The sequence below is a fragment of the Somniosus microcephalus genome, chromosome 8 (genome assembly GCF_052327205.1).
Source record: "Somniosus microcephalus isolate GS21.2 chromosome 8, FLI_Smic_1.0, whole genome shotgun sequence".
In the NCBI taxonomy this organism is placed as follows: Eukaryota; Metazoa; Chordata; class Chondrichthyes; order Squaliformes; family Somniosidae; genus Somniosus; species Somniosus microcephalus.
The window spans coordinates 98815388-98841670 of NC_140994.1; the positions used below are offsets into that span (position 1 = coordinate 98815388).

General features: G+C 48.6%; 1 protein-coding gene across 4 annotated transcripts in view; it reads right to left on the minus strand.

Moving 5' to 3' along the window:
• Window positions 1–26283, minus strand: part of tspan15 (tetraspanin 15) — an 876670-nt gene that overhangs the window by 493921 nt on the left and 356466 nt on the right. The gene's annotated exons all lie outside the window — the stretch shown is intronic.

Consider the following 26283-nt stretch of genomic DNA (forward strand, 5'->3'; position numbering starts at 1 on the left):
GGGCAAGGAAACCTCCTGCTGATTACCACCTACCGCCCTCCCTCAGCTGATGAATCAGTAGTCCTCCATGTTGAACACCACTTGGAAGAAGCACTGAGAGTAGCAAAGTCACAGAATGTACTCAGGGTGGGGGACTTCAATGTCCATCACCAAGAGTGGCTCAGTAGCACCACAACTGACCGAGCTGGCCGAGTCCTGAAGGACATAACTGCAAGTCTGGGCCTGCGACAGGTGGCGAGCGAACCAACAAGAGGGAAAAACCTACATGACCTCATCCTCACCATTCTACCTGTCGCAGATGCATCTGTCCACAACAGCATTGGCAGCAGTGACCACTGCACAGTCATTGTGGAGACGAAGTCCCGTCTTCACACTGAGAACACCCTGCATCGTGTTGTGTGGCACTACCACCGTGCTAAATGGGATAGATTCAAAACAGATCTAGCAGCTCAAAACTAGGCATCCATAAGGCACTGTGGGGCAGCAGCAGAATTGTATTCCACCACAATCTGTAACCTCATGGCCCGGCAAATCCCTCACTCTACCATTACCACCAAGCCGGGGGACCAACCCTGGTTCAACAACGAGTGTAGAAGAGCATGCCAGGAGCAGCACCAGGCGTACCTAAAAATGAGGTGCCAACCTGGGGAAGCTGCAACACAGGACTACATGCATGCTAAAAAGTGAAAGATGCATGCTATAGACAGGGCTAAGTGATCCCACAATCAACGGATCAGATCAAAGCTCTGCTGTCCTGCCACATCCAGTCGTGAATGGTGGTGGACCATTAAACAACTAACGGGAGGAGGAGGCTCCAAGAATATCTCCATCCTCAGTGCTGGTGGAGCCCAGCACGTGATTGCAAAAGACAAGGCTGAAGCGTTTGCAACCATCTTCAGCCAGAAGTGCCAAGTGGATGATCCATATCGGCCTACTCCCGAGGTCCCCACCATCACAGAAGCCAGTCTTCAGCCAATTTGATTCACTCCATGTGATATCAAGAAACGGCTGAGCGCACTGGATACAGCAAAGGCTATGGGCCCCGACAACATCTGGGCTATCGTGCTAAACACTTGTGCTCCAGAACTAGCCGCGCCTCTAGCCAAGCTGTTCCAGTACAGCTACAACACTGACATCTATCCGACAATGTGGAAAACTGCCCAGGTATGTCCTATCCACAAAAAGCAGGAGAAATCCAACCTGGCCAATTATCGCCCCATCAGTCTACTCTCAATCATCAGCAAAGTGATGGAAGGTGTCATCGACAGTGCTATCAAGCGGCACTTACTCACCAATAACCTGCTCACTGATGCCCAGTTTGGGTTCCGCCAAGACCACTCGGCTCCCGACCTCATTTACTTTTGCTACTCTCTTCCTTTTTACATACTTGTAGAATCTCTTACAATCTGCTTTTATATTTCTTGCTAGTTTTCTCTCATAATCTATTTTTTCCATTTTCATCAATTTTTTGGTCAACCTTTGCTGGTTTCTGAATCTCTCCGAAACCTCAAGTTTACTGTTATTCTTTGCAACATTATAAGCTTCTTTCATTCTAATAATATCCTTAATTTCTTTAGTTAGCCACGGTTGGATCACTTTTCCCGTGGAGTTTTTGTTTCTCAATGGAATGGAATTTTGTTGAGAATTATGAAATATTTCTTTAAATGCTAGCCACTGCTTATCCACCGCCATACCTTTTAATCTATTTTTCCAATCTACCTTAGCCAACTCGCCCCTCATACTTATGTAATTTGCTTTATTTAAGTTTAAGACTAGTTTCGTACTTAAGCAAGTCACTCTCACAATTAAGGCGAAATTCTATCATATTATGATGACTGCTCCAGAGGATCCTTTACTGTGAGATTGCTAATTAATCTTGTCTCATTACACAATACAAGATCTAAAATAACCTGTTCCCTGGTTGGTTCCATGACATATTATTCTAGGAAACTGTCCCGAATGCATTCCATGAACTCGTCCTCCAGACTACGTTTGCCAATTTGATTTATCCAGTCTATATGAAGATTAAAGTCCCCCAAGATTATTGCATTACCTTTGTTGCAAGCTCTTACTATTTCTTGATTAATATTCTGTCCAATGGTATAGCTACTGAAAGGGGGCCTATATACTACTCCTACCAGTTTTTTCTGCCCCTTGTTATTCCTTATCTCCACCCATACTGATTCTACTTCCTGATTTTCCGAGCCAAGATCTTTCCTCGCTACTGTCCTTATGTCATCCTTTATTATCAGGGCTACTCCCCCTCCTTTTCCATACTGCCTGTCTTTTCAAAATGTTAAGTACGCTGGAACATTTAGTTCCCAACCTTGACCACCTTGCAACCATGTCTCTGTAATGGCTATTAGATCAAACCCATTTATCTCTATTTGTGCCACTAGTTTGTCTATCTTGTTATGAATGCTTTGTGCATTCAGATAAAGAGCCTTTAATTAATTTTTTTTACCATTATTCCCTGCTTTGACCTTGTTCTCTGCTGCACTGCTACCATTAAACTCTCTGGCCTAGAAATTCAGTGCCCTTAGCGCCGATTTTGCGGCGCTAGAGGGCCTAGCGCTGCAATTGGCGCCGGCGCCTAAATTGCCTGGGGCCCTTCCGCCGCGGTAGACCGGTAGCGCTGCGCCGGCACCGATGACGTCATCGGTGTGCGCAGCGTCCCGGTTGCCATGCCGACGGGCCCCAGCGCCGAAATTCAGTTGCGGCCGCCTCGCCCGTGGCAGCCGCAACTAAGACTCTGGCAACAGAGTCCAACATGTTTTTGCGCCGGCGCATTAAAGGCCCCGCGGCGGCCGGCCGCTTTCCTGCCGGCCGCCTGGCCGCAGCTCCCTCCCCGGACTTCCCCCCCCCCCCGGAACAGAAGCAAGCCCGGCACTTGTCCGAGGTGCCGGGCTCATTTTTAAAAAGATTTTCGCGGGCCGCGGCCGGGTGCAGGCAGCTCCTCCTTAAGGGAAGGAGGAGGCCTGCACTTCCCGAACCTGCCGCACCGCAGCGGGCGCCGCAGTGCCGGAATAGCGCTGAAATTCAGCGCATTGCGCCAGTTTTCAGGCGCAAACAGCTCTCAGCAGCGCCGGCAGCCGTTTGGGCGCAGAACTATTGAATTTTGGGCCCGACCAGCACGACTTAGCTCCGGCACTAACTTCCGGCGCTAAAGCCCTGGCTGCGCCAAAACTCAATTTCTAGGCCGTTGTCCCTTCCTGTCACACTCTGCTTATTTTTACCCAAATCGCTACACTGCTCTATTGCCTTGACCTTCCCCTTTAGATTTCTAGATTTCCCCTCACCTGACCACTGCCTGCAATGCTGCCTATTTTTGTGTCATCGGCAAATTTGGATATATGATTTTCTATGCTATCATACATAGATACATAGAGATAGGAACAGGAGTAGGCCATTCGGCCCTTCGAGCCTGCTCCGCCATTCAATGAGATCATGGCTGATCTTCGTCTGAGATCATAGCTGATCTTACCAGTTCAGTACCCCGTCCCCGCCTTTTCTCCGTAACCCTTAATCCCCTTAGCCTTCAGAAATATATCCAATTCTCTCTTGAAAATATTTATTGAATTAGCCTTCGCAGCCCTCTGTGGCAGGGAATTCCACAGGCTCACCACTCTTTGAGTGAAGAAATTCTTCCTCATCTCTGTTTTAAATGATTTGCCCGCTATTTTTAGACTGTGGCCCCTGGTTCTGTGCTCCCCGGCCATTGGAAACATTCTCTCTGAATTCAGCCTGTCCAGGCCTGCCATAATTTTATATGTTTCGATGAGATCCCCTCTCAATCTTCTAAACTCCAGTGAGTACAAGCCCAAACTATTTAATCTCTCTTCGTAGGTCATTCCCGCCATTCCAGGTATCAGCCTGGTGAATCGCCGTTGCACTCTTTCCATGGCAAGAACATCCTTCCACAGATGGGGCGACCAAAACTGTACACAATACTCCAGATGCGGTCTCACCAGCACCTTGTACAGCTGTAGTAAGGTATCCCTATTCCTATACTCGAACCCCCTTGATATGAAGGCCAGCATACCATTTGCCTTCTTAATCGCCTGTTGCACCTGCATGCTCTCCTTCAGTGACTGGTGCACAAGAACACCCAGGTCCCTCTGCACTTCCCCATCTCCCAATCTATTGCCATTTAGATAATAATCTACCCTCCTGTTTTTACCCCCAAAGTGGATAACCTCGCATTTATCCACATTATAGTGCATCTGCCACGTATCCGCCCATTCCCCCAACCTGTCCAAATCGCACTGTAGCCTCCTGACATCCTCATCAGAGCCCACCCCTCCTCCTAGTTTAGTGTCGTCAGCGAATTTGGAAATATTGCATCCAATTCCCTGATCCAGATCATTTATATATATTGTGAACAGCTGGGGTCCCAGGACAGATCCTTGCGGCACCCCGCTGGTCACTGCCTGCCACTCCGAAAACGAGCCGTTTATTCCAACTCTCTGTTTTCTATCCGCCAGCCAGTTCTCTATCCACGTTAATACTTTGCCCCCAATCCCATGAGCCTTAATTTTGCATGATAATCTTTTGTGTGGAACCTTATCGAAGGCTTTCTGGAAGTCAAGGTACACCACATCCACTGGCTCTCCCCCATCTATTTTACCAGTTACTTCCTCAAAAAATTCCAGCAGATTAGTCAAACACGATTTACCCTTTGTAAATCCATGTTGACTCTGTCCGATCCTTTCCCCATTTGTCAAGTGCTCCGCTATTTTATCCTTAATAATGGACTCTAGCATTCTGCCCACAACCGATGTAAGGCTTACTGGTCTATAATTCCCTGCTTTCTCTCTACCCCCCTTTTTAAATATTGGGGTAACATTAGCTACCCTCCAATCCACGGGTACTGTTCCCGAGTCAATGGAGTTCCGGAAGATGATCCTTAGAGCATCTGCTATCTCCAGGGCCACCTCCTTAAGTACCCTAGGATGTAGTTTATCAGGCCCCGGGGATTTGTCGGCCTTCAGTCCCCTCAACTTACCCAACACCATATCCCTAGAGATACTAATTTCTGTCAGCTCCTCCCTCTCATTAGTCCCTATGTTTGCCGATATTCCTGGGAGGTTATTTGTGTCCTCCTTTGTGAATACAGAACCAAAGTATGAGTTTAATTGGTCTGCCATTTCCTTATTCTCCATTATACATTCTCCCGAATCGGACTGCAAGGGACCGACTTGGGATTTTACCAGTCTTTTCCTCCTGATATACCGATAAAAGCTTTTGCAGTCTGTCTTTATGTTTGCTGCAAGTTTACTTTCGTATTCTATTTTCCCCTTCCTGATTAATCCCTTTGTCCTCTTTTGCTGTATCCTGTACTGCCCCCAATCTTCCGGTCTGGTGCTTTTTTTTGCCAGTTGATATGCCCTTTTTTTTTATTTTATGCTGTCCCTAATTTCCCTCGTTATCCACGGTTGAGTCACCTTTTTAGGTTTATTTTTATGCCAAACCGGTATAAACATGTTCTGGAATTCTTCCATTCTATCTTTGAATGCTTGCCATTGTCTATCCACTGTCAATCCCCCCAGAAACACCACCCAATCAATCTTACCCAATTCCCGTCTCATACCCTCGTAATTCCCTTTATTTAAGTTCTGGACCTTAGTCTCTGATTCAATTTCCTCACTCTCCATCTCGACTGAGAGCTCGATCATATTATGATCGCTCTGACCCAAGGGGCCTCGTACAAGAAGATTGCTGATAAGTCCCTTCTCATTGCACAATACCCAGTCTAAAATGGCCTGATCTCGAGTCGGCTCCTCGACATATTGGTCCAGATAACCGTCCCGAAAACATTCCAGGAATTCCTCCTCCTCAGAATTTTTACTAATTTGGGTAGTCCAATCAATATGTAAATTAAAGTCACCCATGATGACAGCTGTGCTCTTATCGCACGCTTCTCTAATTTCCCTTTTTATGCCTTCCCTCACCTCCATATTACTATTTGGAGGCCTATATATCACACCCACTAACGTTTTCCTCCCCTTGCTATTTCTCATTTCTACCCATACAGATTCCGTTTCATCCGAGTTAATATCCTTCCTTTCCATTGCATTAATCCCCTCCTTTACCAGCAATGCTACCCCACCTCCCCTACCTTTTTGCCGATCCTTCCTAAATATTGTATATCCCTGGATGTTAAGTTCCCAGCCTTGCCCACCCTGCAGCCACGTTTCTGTAATCCCAATCAAATCATACTTGTTTACCTCTATTTCCACAACTAATTCATCCACCTTGTTCCTAATGCTTCTAGCATTAAGATACAAAGCCTTCAGGCTTGCTTTTTTCACACTCTCATTATGAATTAGTTTGGCCCTTTGTGTTTCTCTCCTTTGCTTATTGCTTCTCACCTTTCTACCATCTATTTCTGACTTCATATGACTTCCCTCTTTTCCACTACCTAGGTTCCCATCCCCCTGCCAAATTAGTTTAAATCCTCCCGAACCGCCCTAGAAAATATTACCCCGAGGACATCGGCTCCCTCACAGTTCAGGTGTAGACCGTCCCCTTGGTACAGGTCACTTCTCCCCAAGAACTGGTTCCAATGCCTCAGGAATTTAAATCCCTCTCCCTTGCACCACTGCTCAAGCCACGTATTTAGCTTATCTATCTTACTCTCTCTAAACTTATTAGCTCGTGGCACTGGTAGCAATCCAGAGATTACTACCTTTGAGGTCCTACTTTTCAATTTAGCTCCTAACTCCCTAAATTCAGCTTGTAGGACCTCCTCCCTCTTTTTACCTACATCGTTGGTACCTACATCATCTACCTCATTAATAAATACGGTGAATTGTTGAGGCCCCAACACAGATCCTTTCGGGACACCACTAGTCACATCCTGACAATTAGACTACCTACCCATTTCCCTACTCTCTGTCTCCTGCTGCTCAGCCAATTTCCTAACCAGGTCAATAAATTGCCCTCAATTCTGTGGGCTTCTACCTTAGTTAACAGTTTCTTATGTGGGACTTTAACAAATGCCTTCTGGAAGTCCATATAAATAACATCCATAGACATTCCCCTGTCCGCTAACTCTTCAAAAAACTCAATCACGTTTGTCAGGCATGACCTACCTTTCACAAATCCATGCTGGTTCTCACTGATCAACTGAAAATTTGAGGTGTTCAGTCACCCTATCCTTAATTATAGACTCTAGCAATTTCCCGACAACAGATGTTAGGCTAACTGGTCTATAATTCCCTGGTTTCCCTCTCTCACCATTCTTAAATAATGGAGTGACATGCACAATTTTCCAATCTAAAGGAACAGTTCCTGAATCGAGAGAACTTTGGAAGATTATAGTTAGGGCATCTGCAATGTGCTCACCTACTTCCTTTAAAACCCTGGGATGGAAACCATCTGATCCTGGGGATTTGTCACTCTTTCGTGCCATTATTTTCTTCATTACTGTTATTTTACTTATGTTAATTTTGAGTCCCTGTTCCTAATTCAGTATTAGTTTCCTTGGGATTTCTGGCATGCTATCCTTTTTCTCTATTGTAAATACTGATGCAAAGTAATTATTCAGCATGTCCACCATTTCCTTATTATCATTGACAAACTTGGGCCCCCTGCTGAGGCGTGCAGCCACTCAGCAGCTCGGTCAGCGTTGAGCTGCATGCCACAATCATTATAATTAGCAGGCAGCACAGACTTCTTGGGCTAAAAATTCGATCGTCTCCAAAAACAGGAGGCCCTCCAGACAAACTCTGAGAAGGCAATGGGTGCAGACAGATATCATGGTCAATGCCAGCGGTGTAGGCCCGATGCAGTGCCGCAAAAAGTTTAATGACCTCACACGAGTGGTCAAGAAAAGTGAATTCATCCTCAAATACCATATCCCTACAAATGTAGCACTAGGCTCAGGCACCGCTCAATTCACCACCACCCTTCACTCACCTACCAACAAACTCTATCAATCATGACTCATACCTGACATCCATAGCTTCAACTCACCCTCACACACTTAACAATGCTGCAAGCCTCACACCCACATCTCAAAGCTTGTATACTCTGCCAGCTATTCAACCATGACAGACACATCACCCAAATACATTGCACCACACTCAATGACACACTTCCTTCCCTCTTGCAGAACAAGGTGGCTCATAACTGGAGGCAGCAGGAGCTACCTGCAGGGAGACAGGCATGCCTGCATGACCTAACCCCCAAGGAGGAGATGGTTTTGGAGATAATTGGAGTGTCCATTGCTGAGCCCGTGGCCAGTGGCAGGGCTGAAATAATCCAAGATGACGGTATCTTCATCCCTAATCCTCCTCACATCCCACTTCCCCCTCATCTCACAATCTCTTCTGATTTACAAGCTGCAGATAATGTAAGCATGCACCTCTTGCTTTCCCCCTTTCCCTCACTGATGCGCCCCCGGTAGGCTGCGTCCAGCGTTAGTGCGATTTCGGAGGCTTTGTCGAGGGTGAGGTCACTCTGCTCCAGCAGTCGCTGTCGGGTGTAGTTGGACCTGTGGCCCGCTACGAAGGCATCCCGGATCAGTTCCTCCGTGTACTTAGTGGGCGTTACCGCCTTACACCCACAGGCCCGGCCAAGCACGGACAGTGCTTGGAGGTATTCCTCAGTCGATTCCCCAGGTTGTTGCTTGCGACTCCCCAGGAGGTGCCTGGCGTAAACTTCGTTCACAGGGCGCGTGTACTGGGTCTTGAGGAGCTGGAGGGCGGCTGTGTACGAGGTCGCGTCCCGGATGACTGAGTACACTCGGTGGTTCACCTTGGGGATCAGGACAGACAGTTTGTTCGCATCCGTTACGACCGCAGTGGAGGCAGTCAGGAATGCCTCGAAGCACATGAGCCAGTGAGCAAACTTGGTGGAAGCGTCTGCTTCCCGACTGTCCAGGTCCAGGCATGCTGGTGTGAGGATCTTCTCCATTATAAAAAATTTAGTTAATAAAATTGATGCGCCATCAATTACTCAAAAGACTGAGGTTAAGCGAGTAACAACCAGGCTTTTATTAACTAAAGAATGAAGGTCTAGTCTCGAGTGGTCGACCCGTCCAGAATACTAAGGGACTGGGAGGTAGTCACTTATATACCTGGAATAGTGGGAGGAGTCAGCCGAGGCATGTCCAGACCTGTACCTAGTGGAATACACATACGCATACAGACAGGTATAACAGTGGTTTACCACACTCACCACAACCCTACACTTGTGCTTTTCTTCTTTCAGACAGCCAATAGCTGCAACCTGGGTAGGCAGTGGCATAGGAGCAGGAAGTGCAAGAGGAAGATGGAAGTGATGCTGAAGATGCACCATCACTTGATTTCACACTTGCAGCCACCAGCTCAGATACTGACACTCCGCGTACTTTAGAGGATAGGTTAGACGCGGGATCTGCACGTGGTGAGACACCGGGCATGAGAGGCCTGCAGGGGACAAGGGTAGCTCAGGTGCCAGCTCCCCGAGGGGCGTGGTCCTACACAAGTTCGGCTGCACAGGACTGAGATGAGGACTTTGATGGGCGGCCTACAGAAGAAGGCTGATAGGTATAGACAATGAAATGCTTGATACATTGGTAGGCCTTCCAGAAAGCCAGTGTGCAATGTCAAGGAGCATTGAGAAGTCCAGCACTAACCTTGCACAGAGCTTTGCGCAGAGCTTGGAGCCCATCCTTTCCAGGGTGGAAGTGGTGGGCAACTCTATTAGCTCAGTTGTGGACCCAACCATGATGCAGCATCTGATGGCCGGTGTCTTGGCTTCCATTGCAGCACAAGCAGAAGCCACCCAATGTCTGAGTGCTGCAGTGGAGGCTCAGCTTGTTGCCATGCAAGATCAGACTGAAGTTATGCAAGCTCAGCTCATTGCTACGTGAGCTCAGACTGGACTCCTGCAAGCTCAGAATGCTGCCATCATTGCTGCAGATAACAGTGCTCAAAGGGGCTTGCAGGGCGTCACAACAGTCCAGCAATCTGTCCTCCAAAAGATTACTAGGATTGCTGAGGCGCCACCCCAGAGGAGTGGCAGTGGCTTCATGGAGGATGAACCTGCTGTCCTCTCTCAGCATTTGTACTTCCACCATTGCCACTCCGCCAGTGCCCTTGCTTTTGCCTGTCAGCCAGCCAGCCCAGACTGCTGCCGCCCATGCAGAGGTGGTGCAGGCTGAAGCTGGGCCTTCTGGGCTCAGAGCTGCTCGAGGTCGTCCTCCAAGGCCATCTGCAGTCACCCTCACTGAAAGTCAGCAGCCTTCCACTAGCCATGCTGCAGCCACTGGGGTAGCGCTGCGTAGGAGCACTAAGACAGGCAAAGGCACACAGAAGACAGGCACTAAGGGAATGCACAAGGGTCATTAGTTGACTGGATGGTTTAATTTATAAATCTGGTTTGGAATGTTTGTTTTGTGGTGGCTTTTATTGCAGCATTGTGGCCAAGTGAATGCTGTGATGGTTAGTAACAGCGGGAGGAACAGACCGGCCAGAAAGGGGCTGTGTTGGTTGCTTCCTCCCTTCCTACTCCTCCGCTCTTCGAGCAGCTTGTCCTCCTGTGTGTTGTCTCTGCTCATTCTCCCTGTCATGCTGCAGACCAAGGGGGATAGAAATAAATGGTAGGACACTGAGAAGTGCAGAGGATCAAAGGGACCTTGGAGTGCATGTCCACAGATCCCTGAAGGTAGCAGGACAGCTAGATAAGGTGTTTAAGAAGGCATATGGAATACTTGCCTTTATTAGCCGAGGCATAGAATATAAGAGCAGGGGGGTTATGCTTGAACTGTATAAAACAACAGTTAGGCCACAGCTAGAGTACTGCGTGCAGTTCTGGTCACCACATTACAGGAAGGATGTGATTGCACTAGAGAGGGTGCAGAGGAGATTTACGAGGATGTTGCCTGGGCTGGGGAATTTTAGCTATGAGGAAAGACTGGATAGGCTGGGGTTGTTTTCTTTGGAATAGAGGAGGCTGAGGGGAGACGTAATTGAAGTGTATAAAATTATGAGGGGCCTAGATAGAGTGGATAGTGTATGTACCTGTAAGAGAGAACTACTTTTACAGCTCCTGTATACTGTAGTACCGGCAGTGACCACACCTGTATATAAGCCGTGAGCAGGCATCTGTACTGTTAGTTTTTAGACTACCCTCATCCAGTAAACACCTGTTGATTGTTGATCTGCAGCCTCCGTCTATTTATTGAAGAACACCATACCTTAAGATTCACGGATTCAACAGTGGCGACGAGGTCGATTCGAATCTACCTGCAACTGTTCATTTCCTCCCAAGGATTTGCTCCGGGAGGACAGTGGAAGAAGTCGAGGCCAGAAGCACGGGCGTCAACCACGAGCAACCGCCCAGTCATCCGGCAGAGAGTGAACATCGCAGGGGAGGCTGTTGAGAGCTGGGCTTGGTTCTCCAGCCACGACAATCCAGCAACAGACTGGCAACAGGTACAGCGCAGACCCTTCACGGACAGCGGCGGCTGGAGCCGACTGACGGCACAGAAAAGGCCGAACAGTGTTGACGGGCTAAGAGAGAGGGTAAAGCGCACAGGGCACAGCCGGGGGTTGAAGACCGAGCGGCGTCGACGGAAAACAAAAAGAGAGAGAGGGTAAAGCACAGCCGGGTTCAGGACCGAGCGGCGGCAATGAGAGAGGCGCACAGGAGAATGCGCAGAGTGCAGCCAGGGCTAAAGGGCTGAGCAGTGTCCGCAGGGAAAGAAAGGAAGCGTGGGAGATGCCATTTGAGCCGCAGAGAAGAAGGGAGAGCGCGGGAGACGCCATTTTTGAAGCCGCAGCGGAGAAGAAGGGCGAGCGCGGGAAGAAAGGAAAGCGCGGGAGACACCATTTTGAGCCAGCGGAGAAGAAGGGAGAGCGCGGGAGACGCCATTTTAGCCAGTCTAACCACACCCAGGGATGCCGAAGAGTGGCAGTGTCACAGCGTTCGACAATAAAGTCGAAGATTGGGCGACATATGTGGAACGCATTGAGGTGTACTGCAAGGCGAATGAAGTGCCAGATGCCAGGAAAGCACTGGTTTTGTTGAATTCCATGGGTGCAAAAACGTATGGCTTACTGCGAAACCTAATAACCCCAGAGAAGCCAGTGGATATGGATTTCGAAAGAATAGTGGAAATCCTACAGGACCACTTAAACCCCACACCGCTGCTGATAGCAGAAAGATTTAAGTTCCACAAAAGGAACCAGCATAAAGATGAAAGTAATGCTGAGTATTTAACGGAACTGCGCAAGCTATCGAAACACTGCCAGTTTGGAATGAGACTAGCAGATACGTTAAGGGACAAGTTTGTGTGTGGGCTTCAAAGTGAAGGAACCCAGAAACGGCTTCTATCAGAAAAGGATCTTACGCTGGACAAGGCTTTCAGCATGGCAGTATCACACGAAGCAGCCACACGGGGCGCTGCAGAGATACAACGGAGACCGCAAGAATATGGCACCAATGAAATGTCATATGGAGCAGGGAAGTGTTATCGCTGCGGCAGAACAACACACGACCAGAAGGATTGTTGGTTCAAGGACCAAGTGTGCAGACAGTGTGGAAAAGCAGGACACATAGCAAGAGTGTGCAGGTCAGGGAAGAAAACCAGCAGCAAGAAATCTCCACAGGAGAAGTACAAAAAGGTACTTAAGGTGATGGACAGTAGTTCAGACGAACAGAAAAGTGATACAGGCTCCGGAAGCAAGGAGCTGGGTTGTCTGAAACAACATAATGTAATCAAAATGGAGGATCACCAGACTATCTGGGTCACGCTCAAGATGGACGGAGTCCAAGTGAAAATGGAATTGGACACAGGATCAGCCCTAACAGTCATAAGCCAAAGGGACTACAAGCGGCTATTCTCACATATACCCTTGAAAGCTACAGAGATTGTCTTGAAGACGTACACGGGGCAAAAAGTCTACCCCAAAGGAAAAATAAGGGTGAACGTGATATACAAAGGCCAGGAAATACCAAAAATGGACCTATATGTATTGCCAGATGGAGGACCACCACTACTAGGACGTGAATGGATCCAGAAGATACAATTAGATTGGCATTCCATACAGGCACTGAAGGTTGAGGCCAAAAAGGATGACGAAGTCACACCTGGACGACTGTCAAAAATGCTAACTGATGCACAAGAAGTGTTCCAGGAGGGACTCGGAACACTAAAAGGCATAACAGCGACGATTAAAATAGAGGAAAATGCAAGTCCAAAGTTTTTTAAGGCCAGACCGGTGCCTTATGCGATCCGCCCAGCCGTCGAAGCAGAGCTGGAAGGTTTGGAACATTCAGGAGTACTGTCCAAAGTGGGCTACACCCATCGTTCCTGTAATGAAGAGGTCGTTGAGTAATACGCCTGGGGAACCAAAGAAGGTCCGCATCTGTGGGGACTTTAAGGTGACAGTGAACCCAGTCCTTCACATGGTACAATATCCGCTTCCGCGGATTGAAGATATTTTCGCCTCGCTATCTGGAGGAAAACGCTTCACTAAGATTGATCTGGCCGAGGCGTACCTGCAAATGGAGGTAGAAGAAGCCTCAAAACAATACCTCACGATCAACACTCACAAAGGTCTCTACCAATACAACCGGCTGGTGTTCGGGGTAGCATCGGCTCCGGCTATTTGGCAAAGGGCAATGGATCAAGTCCTGCAAGGGATTCCAGGGACCCAGTGTTATTTGGACGACATCCTGGTCACGGGCGAAAATGACAGTGATCACCTCACCAACCTGGAGAAGGTGCTCACTAGATTGAAGGAATATGGGCTACGAGCTAATCGCCACAAGTGCGAGTTTTTCCAGAAGCAGATCTCGTATTGTGGCCACGTTATTGATGAAGAGGGGTTACATAAGTCCCCTGAAAAGATTGAGGCAGTAGTCAAGGCTCCAGCACCGGAAAATGTGTCACAACTGAGGTCGTTGCTCGGGCTGGTGAACTACTACCATAAGTTCTTACCAAATTTGTCTACAGTATTACACCCACTGAACACCCTACTGCAAACGGGGGTACCATGGAAGTGGAATGACGAATGTAAACGAGCTTTCCAGAAGTGCAAAGAATTGATCACATCAAAAGAGGTGTTGGCCCATTTCAACCCAGCACTGCCAATTCAGTTGGCGTGTGATGCATCACCCTATGGTATTGGAGCGGTGCTGTCGCACAAATTCCCAGACGGGTTGGAGAGGCCAGTAGCCTTTGCGCCTCAGTCACTAACCTCAGCCGAGCACAACTATGCCCAGATTGACAGGGAGGCCCTCAGCCTAGTATAGGGAGTAAAAAAATTCAACCACTATCTGCATGGGCAGAAGTTCACCTTGCTGACTGACCACCAACCACTTGTCTCCATCTTTAATCCAAAGAAGGGCGTTCCAGTGATGACTGCACAATGGCTACAAAGATGGTTCCCTTTTCTAGGGGTGAACCAATATGAAATAGAGTATAAGGGCACGAAACAGCATGGAAACGCTGATGGGCTATCACGCCTCCCACTGCCTACTGTGGAGGAAGCACCAACAGTGGACCCTGTCGAAATATTTTATTCGTCGATAATTGAACGCTTGCCAGTAACTAACGCGGATATAGAGAAGGAGACCCAAAATGATCCGACACTGTCTCGGGTATATGATTTTACGGTGAAGGATGGCCAACACATGTCGACTCACTGTTGCCAGCATTCTCATCCAGAAGAGAACAGCTGTCAGTATGCCAGGGGACAGTGATGTGTGGATCCCGAGTGGTAATTCCACCCAAGTTAAGGGAGAGAGTGCTCAATGAGCTTCACGAAGGCCATCTGGGAGTGGTGAAAATGAAAAGCCTTGCTAGGGCTTATGTGTGGTGGCCGGGGATCGATCAACAAATCGAGGACCTAATAAAGAGCTGCTCAGGATGCCAGAAGTTCCAAAATGCACCACCACATGCCCCTCTACACCCATGGGAGTGGCCCTCCTCTCCATGGCAACGGGTGCATATTGATTTTGCTGGTCCATTCATGGACTCAATGTTCTTTATAGCAGTGGATGCGCACTCAAAATGGCCTGAGGTGATCAAAATGTCCTCCACCACTACAGAGAAAACGATTGCAGTCCTACGGACCATATTTGCCAGGAACGGCTTGCCAGAGCAGATTTGCTCTGATAATGGACCACAGTTTGTGTCCGAAGAGTTTCGGAAATTTATGAGAAGGAATGGGGTAAGGCATTACACATCCGCCCCGTATCATCCAGCCACAAATGGATTGGCTGAGAGGTTCGTACAAACCTTTACAAAGGCAGTAAGGGCCATGTGCGATAATGACATTCCACTACAGCATAATGTGGATAATTTCCTGTTAGCCTACAGAAATGCGACACATGCAGTTACCAACCAGACCCCGGCCATGATGTTCTTTAACCGAAGGTTGAGATCTCGTCTGGATTTGCTCAGACCAAATGTGCGAAGAAATGTTGAGGATAAGCAATTCCAGCACATCAATGAGAAGCCGACAAGGAGCTTCAATGTAGGACAACCAGTCTTGGCCCGCGACTACCGAACAGAGAAATGGCAACCCGGAACGATATGCACACGGCAGGGGCCACTAATGTATACAGTGGATGTCAGGGACAACATTGTGAGATGCCATGTTGACCAGATCCTAGCGTCACAGGAACGAGTCAACCCCATGTCTCGCGTACCTGGGGATGAACCCGACATACCGGTAGCATCTACCCCAGAGACAGTAGCAGCGGAAACTGATGAACTAACCGATGACAGGGGGCCAGAATCGCCTCCGCACCAAGAACAAGACACTCAGGAAAGGCGCTATACAGAAAGGATCAGGAAGCCGCCCCAAAGACTGAACCTATAAATGGACTATTTCAGTTAAATGTGCATGTTAAAGTGTTAACTGTTATTTGAATGTTATGGTGCTGTTAATCTAAAAGGGGAGGAATTGTAGTGTATGTACCTTTAAGAGAGAACTACTTTTACAGCTCCGATGACCACACCTGTATATAAGCCATGAGCAGGCATCTGTACTGTTAGTTTTTAGACTACCCTCATCCAGTAAACACCTGTTGATTGTTGATCTGCAGTCTCCGTCTATTTATTGAAGAACACCATACCTTAAGATTCACGGATTCAACAGATAGGAAGGACCTATTTCCCTTAGCAGAGAGTTCGATAACCAGGGGGCACAGATTTAAAGTAATTGGCCGGAGGTTTAGAGGGGATTTGAGGAGAAATGTATTCACCCAGATGGTGGTGGGGGTCTGGAACACACTGCCTTAAACTGTGGTAGAGGCAGAAACCCTCATCACATTTAAAAAGTACTTGGATATGCACTTGAAGTGCCGTAACCTACAGGGCTACGGACCAAGTGCTGGAAAGTGGGATTAGGCTGAAAGCTCTTTATCGGCCAGCACAGACAAGATGGGCTAAATGGCCTCCTTCTGTGCTGTAAATTTCTATGATTCTATGATACTGTAGCACCCATGTGCAGGAGCAACTTGTCTGAACAGAAGCCTTGAAGTACCCAGCTACACCACTCCCTGGACACTTCAGCAACTTCAGATAAGATAACAGACCACCAAACACTTCTACAAACTCACCTAGAGCCAGTAGGAATCATCAGCAACTAATCTGAAAGCAGGTGATTATCCCTTTAAATAGCACAAGTGAGGGTGGGGGTGGGGATGTCCTTCCTGTTGCTGAATGCATGTTCAGCTGTGTGTGTTTGAGAGAGTGTTAGCTCCAGCGTTGATGTCAAAAATATCAGCACTGTTGTTAAATCAGCGATACACGCTGATTGACATCACGATCTGCGTACTCTGCATACTTGCAGTGCACGCTCCCAGCACCTGTGCTAACAACCTGCCCAAAATGGTGTCTGGCGTGGCCCGCACCAGACGTGTGCGCAAATGATGCAGACGCCATTTTGGACCTGAATCGACACCCGTAGCGCTGAAAGACTGGGCACTACAGAGCTGAATTTAGCCGCCCTTTACTATTATACTCCAATCTCTTTGTAATAAAGGCTAACATACTATTTGTTTTCCTAATTGCTTGACGTAGCTGCATGTTAACTTTCTGTGATTTGTGCACAAGGTCACCCAGGTCCCTCAGAACACCAACATTTCCCAGTCTCTCACCATATAAAAAATATTCTGCTGTGGCGGAGCCACTGAATGACTCTGGGCAACTGTACATAATTCCCTTTAACGATGTTCTAACACCAGCCTAAGCCTGTACCATTGTGTTAGACATTACTTCGTTTTGTATATAGTGTTTGTATGCACGGGGCATGGCCCCTTTAAGAGCACGGGAAAACACGGGCAAACGCGATGACGTCACGTCGCAAACCATGTGACTGCCCAGGCAGTCCTCGTGGAATCTCCATCTTGTTAAGACCTGTTTTCGTGGTTCTCCTATATCGATCTCATCAAACTGTTTGAACTCATTTAGTCTTACATTAAAGACCTGTTTGATTGATCTCCTGAGTCGACTTCAGTTATTAGTTAGGAATTCGTCAATTCCTACATTGGTGACCCCATGTTTTGTGAACGTTTTTCACAAAAAGGACACAGCATGGAGGCCAACGCCGTTTCGCTGAAGCTACTGCAGTTCTGGGAGCAGCAAGTGACCTCGTGGTTCATTCAGGTCGAGGCCCAATTCGCCCTGAGGGACATCGCTGCGGATCAGACCAAATATCTCTATGTGGTCTCCGCACTCGATAGCTCTACCGCCTCGCGGATCGTCAGCCTCCTCGAGAACCCTCCAACGGAGCGCAAGTATGAAACCCTCAAGGTTGCTGCAAGTTTTCGGTCTCACTAAAGCGGAGCGCACCCATCGATTGCTCGCTATGCCCGGGCTCGGGGATTCCAAGCCTTCGGAGTTAATGAGCCAAATGCTCACACTCCTTGGCTCCGAACCGGAATGCTTCCTATTCCGTGAAATATTCCTCAGCCAGCTACCGGAACAGGTGCAAGCCGCCCTGGCCAGATCCGAAGTTGAGGACTGCGCAGCGCTCGCGGCAGAGGCGGACAAAATTTGCGCGGTTACTCAGCAGTACTGCGCCGCCAAGAGGCGTCCATCCCCCACCGACGCTGCCCCAGCTCGTCAGCCTGCTGGGCTGTGTTTCTACCACGCGCAGTTCAGCGCGAAAGCGAGACGTTGCCGCCCTCCCTGCAGCTTCCCCCGAAAAAAAAACAACTGCGACCACCGAGGAACAGGTCTAACGGGCGCCCCGTGGCCGCGATGGCGATCGGCAACGATGGCAAGTTGCTGTTTATCACCGATACTCTCTCCGGTCGTCGTTTTCTGTGTGACACCGGGGCGCAGTGCAGCATATTACCCGCGTCCGCCCTCGATGTGCAGACCGGGATTCACGGCCTCGCCCTTGAAGCGGCCAATGGCGGAGCAATTCGAACCTTCGGCAGACGGCGGGTGCAGTTGTGTTTCGGAGGCCAACGTTTTTACTGGGAGTTTGTGACGGCCAAGGTTTCGCAACCCATTCTCGGCGCGGATTTCTTGTGCACCAACAGCCTTCTGGTTGACATGAGGAACCGGCGGTTGATCAACGCGGCAACTTTTCATTCTATCCCTTGTTGCCGCAGTAACACTACATCGCGCACCGTCGCCTGTGCTTTTCCAGCTCCGGATGAGTTCGCTCGCCTGCTCGGCGAATTCCCTGACCTGACAAGACCCACGTTCTCCTCCACAGCCACGAAACATGGTGTGGAACACCACATCACCACCAACGGCCCCCTGGTCTACGCGCGGGCCCGGCGCCTGGAACCTGGCAAGCTGGCGGTCACAAAAGCGGAGTTCGCGACCATGGAACGGTTAGGGATTATTCGCCGATCGAATAGTCCCTGGTCTTCACCCCTCCACATCGTCCCAAAGCCTGGCGGCGGATGGCGGCCATGCGGCGACTATCGACGCCACCACTCCTGATCGGTACCCGATCCCCCACATCCAGGATTTCTCCGCCCATTTGGCAGGGAACACTGTCTTCTCGAAAGTCGACCTCGTCCGGGGCTACCACCAGGTCCCCGTTCATCCCCAAGACGTCCAGAAGACTGCAGTCATCACCCCATTCGGCCTTTTCGAGTTTTTAAGAATGCCGTTTGGGTTAAAGAACGCCGCCCAGGCTTTCCAACGCCTGATGGACTCCGTGCTGCGGGACCTCAAGTTCCTCTTCGTCTACCTGGACGATATTCTCATTGCCAGTCCCACTAAACAAGAACACATCTGTCACCTTCGCACCCTTTCTCGACATCTCAGCCAACACGGCCTGATTATCAACCCGGCCAAGTGTCAGTTTGGCCTGCAACAAATTGATTTCCTGGGGCATCGCATCACTTCAGAGGGAGCGGTTCCTTTACAAGCGAAGGTAGAGGTGGTGACGTCCTTTCCACGCCCGCAAACCATTAAGGCCCTGCAGGAATTCCTAGGCATGGTAAACTTTTACCACCGTTTCATGCCTAAGGCAGCACTACTCATGCAGCCCCTGTACGAGGCCCTCAAGGGCAAGACTGGCAAAGATACAGTAGACTGGATGGTTGACATGACCCGGGCGTTCGCCAACACCAAAAGCGCCTTGGCCAATGCGACTATGCTGGCGCACCCGCTGCCAGGAGCCACCATCGCCCTCATCACCGACGCATCAGACTACGCAATCGGCGCCGTGCAACAGCAGCGGGTGAACAGGACGTGGCAGCCGTTGGCATTCTTCAGCCGTCAATTACGGCGGAACGAGAGAGCGTATAGCACGTTCGACCGGGAGTTGCTCAATCTTTTTCTGGCCATCCGCCATTTTCGCTTCCTCCTGGAAGGACGTCCCTTCACCGCCTTCGTGGACCATAAGCCACTCACCTTCACCATGGCTAAGACCGCCGAACCGTTGTCATCCTGACAGCAATGTCAACTGACCTACATATCCGAGTTCACCACGGATATACAGCACGTGGCCGGTAAGGACAACCTGGTGGCCAACTGCCTCTCCGGCGCGACCGTCAATACGGTTCATTTAGGCATCGATTACGCCCTCATGGCAGTGGATCAAGCCTCGGACCCAGAAGTCCAGGCCTACAGAACCACCATCACTGGTCTCCAGTTGGCCGACATCAAGTTCCATGCGGCAGGTACCACGCTCTTGTGTGACGTCTCCGTACGGGACCCTCGCCCTGTCGTACCGGCCGTCTGGCGCCGCAAAGTGTTCGACGCCATAAATGGGTTGTCACACCCAGGAATGAAGGCCTCTCAGAAGCTGATGTCAGCGAAATTCGTATGGCACGGCATGCACAAGGATGTCCGCGACTGGACCAACACCTGCGTGGTCTGCCAAAAAGCCAAAGTACAGCGTCACATCAAAGCTCCGTTGGCCACCTTCACAGTTCCGGAGCGATGGTTTGACCATGTCAATGTGGACCTGGTGGGTCCACTCCCACCCTTCCATGGTTTTTCACACATCCTGACCATGGTTGACCGCACCACCAGATGGCCAGAGGCAGTTCCCCTATCATCCGCTACTTTGGCGGACGTGGCCAGGGCGTTCATTTCCACCTGGGTCGCCCGTTTCGGAGCGCCCGCTGATATTTCTTCAGACAGGGGACCACAGTTTTCCTCTGAACTCTGGAATGCAGTGGCCCAAGGACTCGGTGTCAAATTACACCGCACCACAGCCTAACACCCACAGGCGAATGGTCTCTGTGAACGTTTCCACCAGTCACTGAAAGCCGCCCTGAGGGCCAGCCTCCAGGATGCTGGATGGGCAGACAAGCTACCGTGGGTCCTGTTGGGCCTTCGCACGGCCCCCAAAGAAGACCTTCACTCTTCATCCGTGGAGCTGGTGTACGGTCAACCGCTGTGAGTCCCAGGGGATTTCCTACCAGAATCAACGAAGCCTTGGTCCGCGTCTGACCAGCTTACTAGTCACCAAGAGGTGGCCAGATGTTTCGCGCCGGTGCCCACTTTGCACCACGGGCTGCAGAGTTCGCACGTTCCAACGGAGCTTCACAAGGCAGAATACGTCTTTATTCGCCACGATGCTCATAGGGATCCACTCAAGGCCCCATATACTGGTCCCTTCCGCGTGTTGGAGGCAGGGGACAAAACCTTCAAGGTAGATGTCGGTGGTAAACCGGACCACATTTCAGTCGATCGATTAAAGCCGGCACATCTGGAGCTCGACCACCCCGTCGAGACAGCACAACCGCCGAGATGAGGTCGGCCACCCATCGCCGTTACAGCAGACCAAGTGCAACCGCCCGCCAGACCGCTAGCCGCCCAACAGCCTCCACCTCAGGAGTACAGGAGTCGTTCCGACAGGCTCATCAGACCACCTCACCGCTTGACTTTGTCCGTTAAAGCGAATTCTGGGGGGGCGCATGTGGTGGAGCCACTGAATGACTCTGGGCAACTGTACATAATTCCCTTTAACGACGTTCTAACACCAACCTAAGCCTGTACCATTGTGTTAGACATTACTTTGTTTTGTATATAGTGTTTGTATGCATGGGGCGTGGCCCCTTTAAGAGCGTGGGAAAACGCGGGCAAACGCGATGATGTCACATCGCAAACCATGTGACTGCCCAGGCAGTCCTTGTGGAATCTCCATCTTGTTAAGACCTGTTTTCGTGGTTCTCCTGTATCGATCTCATCAAACTGTTTGAACTCGTTTAGTCTTACATTAAAGACCTGTTTGATTGATCTCCTGAGTCGACTTCAGTTATTAGTTAGGAATTTGTCAATTCCTACACTGCTTTTCTATTTTTCCTACCAAAGTGGGTAACTTCACATTTCTCAATGTTATATCCATCTGCCACATTCTTGCCCACTCACTTAACCTGTCTATATTCCTTTGCAGCCTCTTTGCGTCCTCCTCGCAGCTTACTTTCCCACCTAGCTTTGTATCGTTAGCAAACTTGGATACATTACACTCGTCCCCTCATCCAAGTCATTGATAGAGATTGTAAATAGTTGAGCCCAAGCACTGATCATTGCGGCACCCTACTAGTTACAGTCTGCCAACCCAAAAATGACCTGCTTATTCCTACTCTCTGTTTTCTGTCCGTTAACACATTCTCAGTCAGTGCTGATATATTACCCCCAATCCCTTGAGCCCTAATTTTGTGTAATAACCTCTTGTGTGGCACCTTATCGAATGCTTTTTGAAAATCCAAATACACTGCATCCACTAGTTGCCCCTTATCTACCCTGCTAGTTATAACCTCTAAAAAACGCTAACAGATTTGTCAAACATGATTTCCCTTTCATAAATCTGTGTTGACTCTGACTAATCATATAATGATTTTCTAAGTGCCCTGTTACCACAGTTCTAATAATAGATTCTATTATTGATGTCAGGCTACCTGAGCTACAGTTCCCTGTTTTCTCCCTCCTTTCTTGAATAGCGGGTTACATTTGCTACCTTCCAATCAACGGGGACTGTTCCAAAATCTAGTAAATTCTGGTAGACCAAAACCAATGCATCCGCTTTCTCTATAGCCACCTCTTTTAAAACCCTAGGATGTAGGCCATCAGGTCCAGGAGATTTGTCAGCTTTTAGTCCCATTAATTTCTCCAGTACTATTTCTTTACTAATACTAATTTATTTATGTTCCTCATTCTCACTAGACCCTTGGCTCCCCACTATTTCTGGAATTTTGTGTGTGTCTTCTACCATGATGACAGACACAAAGGTATTTGTTTAATGTCTCTGCCATTTCCTTGTTCCCCATTATAATTTCCCCTGTCTCTGCCTGTAAGGGACCCACATTTACTTTCACTAATCTCTCCCTTTTAATGTGCTATTAGAAGCTTTTACAATCGTTTTTTTACATCTCTTGCAAGTTTACTCTCGTATTCTATTTTCCCTCTCTTGATCAATTGCTTGGTCATCCTTTGCTGATTTCTAAAATCCTCCCAATCCTCAGGTTTACTATTTTTGGCACTATTATAAGCCTCTTCCTTTAATCTAATACTATCTTTAACTTCTCTTGTTAGCCACGGTTGTACCACTTTTCCCATGCAGTTTTTATTCCTTAAGGGAATGTATATTCATTGCAAATTATGAATTATTTCTTTAAATGTTTGCCATTGCTTATCTACAATCCTATATTTTAAACGATATAGGCTATAAAAGGCTCCAAGAGACCAGGTGGGTTTACTAATCTCCAATCTCACAGAGAGGGAGAGAAGTAAAAAGTAATCTAAGTGTGACGTCACCAGAAAGCAGGTAAGTGATTGGTTGGTGAGTATTTCTCTCTTTTTAAACTTTAACTCTGTGGTTTATAGTTTCTAAGCTCTCTGTGGTGTAGCGGGGACTGTTGGGACTGTTTGTAAACCAGGACCCTTAAATATATCATTTAACTGCAGTGAAATTGGTGGGATTGATTTGATTTAATTAAATTGCAATTAACTAAAGGGTAAGTCATGGCAGGACAGCCCGGTGCCGTGGTATGCTCCTTCTGTGATATGTGGGAACTCAGGGACACTTCCTGTGTCCCTGACAACCATGTGTGCAGGAAGTGTGTCCAGCTGCAGCTACTGGTAGACCGCATTGCGGGGCTGGAGCTGCGATTGGATTCATTATGGACCATTTGCAATGCTGAGGACGTCGTGAATAGCACGTTTGATCAGTTGGTCACACCGCAGGCAAAGGTTGGACAGGCAGAAAGGGAGTGGGTGACCAAAAGACAGAGTACTAGGCACAGGCAGGTAGTGCAGGGGTCCCCTGTGGACATCCCCCTCTCAAACAGATACACCACTTTGAGTACTGTTGGGGGGGATGGCTTATCAGAGGAAGGCAGCAGCAGCCAACTTCCTGGCACCAGGGGTGGTTCTGCTGCACAGGATGGGAGGAAAAAGAGGGGTAGAGCTATAGTAATAGGGGATTCTATTGTAAGGGGAATAGATAGGCGTTTCTGCAGCCGCAAACAAGACTCCAGGATGGTGTGTTGCCTCCCTGGTGCAAGGGTCAAGGATGTCTCAGAGCAGCTGCAGAACATTTTGGAAGGGGAGGGTGAACAGTCAGTTGTCATGGTGCATATAGGTACCAACGATATAGGTAAAAATGGGATGAGGTCCTAAAAGCGAAATATAGGGAGTTAGGAGGCAAATTAAAAAATAGGACCTCAAAGGTAGTAATCTCAGGATTGCTACCAGTGCCACGTGCTGGTCAGAGTAGAAATAGAAGGCTATTTCAGATGAATACGTGGCTGGAGGAATGGTGTGAGGGGGAGGGATTCAAATTCCTGTGACATTGGAACCGGTTCTGGGGGAGGTGGGACCAGTTCAAACCGGATGGTTTGCACCTGGGCAGGGCCGGGACCGATGTCCTAGGGGGAGTGTTTGCTAGTGCTCTAGGGGAGGGTTTAAACTAAAATGGCAGGGGGTTGGGAACCTGAGCAGGGGGAACAGAGGAAAGGGAAAAAACGATAAAAGAAAAAGATAGGAAGGAGAAAAACAAAAGTGGCAGTCAGAGAAATCAACAGTTTAAATCAAACATGGCCACAGTAAATAATAATTCTAATAGGTGTAAGAGCGTTAAAAAAACAAGCCTGAAGGCTTTGTGTCTCAATGCGAGGAGCATTCGTAATAAGGTGGATGAATTAGCTGCGCAAATAGAGGTAAACGATTACGATTTGATTGGGATTACGGAAACATGGCTCCAGGGTGGCCAAGGCTGGGAACTCAACATCCAGGGGTATTCAATATTCAGGAAAGATAGGCAAAAAGGAAAGGGAGGTGGGGTAGCATTGCTGGTTAAAGAAGGGATTAACACAATTGTAAGGAAGGATATTAGCTCTGATGATGTGGAATCTGTATGGGTAGAACTGAGAAATACCAAGGGGCAGAAAACGTTAGTGGGAGTGGTATATAGACCTCCAAACAGTAATGCGGAGGTTGGGGATGGCATTAAAAGGGAAATTGGAGGAGCGTGCAATAAGGACACAGCAGTCATCATGGGTGACTTTAATCTACATATAAATTGGGCTAACCAAATTAGTAACAATATTGTGGAGTAGGAATTCCTGGAGTGTTCACAGGATGGTTTCCTGGACCAATATGTCGAGGAACCAACCAGAGATCACAGAAATCACAGAAACCCCACAGTGCAGATGGAGGCCATTTCGGCCCATCGAGCCTGCACCGACACATATCCCACCTGATCCCCGCAACCCCTACACCAACACATATCCCACCCTAACCCTGTAACCCCACGTATTTAATCCCCCTAACACTAAGGGTCAATTTATCATAGCCAATCAACCTAACCCGCACATCTTTGGACTGTGGGAGGAAACCGGAGCACCCGGAGGAAACCCACGCAAACACGGGGAGAATGTGCAAACTCCACACAGACAGTCACCCGAGGCCAGATTCGAACCCGGGTCCCTGGCGCTGTGAGGCAACAGTGCTAACCACTATGCTGCCCGATCAGGCCATCTTAGACTGGGCATTATGTAACGAGAAAGGATTAATTAACAATCTTGTTGTACGAGGCCCCTTGGGTCGGAGCGATCATAATATGATAGAGTTCTTCATTAAGGTGGAGTTGACTTAGAGACTAGGGTCCTGAATTTAAATAAAGGAAACTACGATGGTCTGAGGTGTGCGTTGGGTAGGATTGATTGGGGAATGTCACTCAAAGGGTTGACGGTGGATAGGCAATGGCAAACATTCAAAGACCGCATGGATGAACTACAGAATTTGTTCATCCCAGTTTGGCATAAAAATAAAACAAAAAAGGTGACTCAACCGTGGCTAACAAGGGAAATTAGGGATAGCATAAGATCCAAGGAGAGGACATATAAATTGGCCAGAAAAAGCAGTAAACCTGAGGTTTGGGAGCAGTTTAGGATTCAACAAAGGAGGACAAAGGTATTAATTAAGAAGGGGAAAATAGAATATGAGAGTAAGCTTACAGGGAACATAAAAACTGACTGTAAAAGCTTTTATAGATGTGTGAAGAGAAAAAGATTGGTGAAGTCAAGCATAGGTCCCTTGCAGTCAGAATCAGGGGAATTTATAATGGGGAACAAAGAAATGGCAGACCAATTAAATATATATTTTGGTTCTGTCTTCACAAAGGAGGACACAAATAACCTCCCAGAGATGTCGGGGAACATAGTGGGCCAGAAATTCGCGGCCAAAGGCGTGAGTGCGCTCGGGGTACTCACGCATCTGGCTGTTGGAAATGCCGGCGTTCAGCATGAACAGCGCATGCGGGGAACGCCGGCATTTCCAGACCTCGAGCGCGTGCGACTGCACAGGCAGCGCTTGCGCAGTGAACTTCATAGATTTCATTCATGAAATCCATGAGG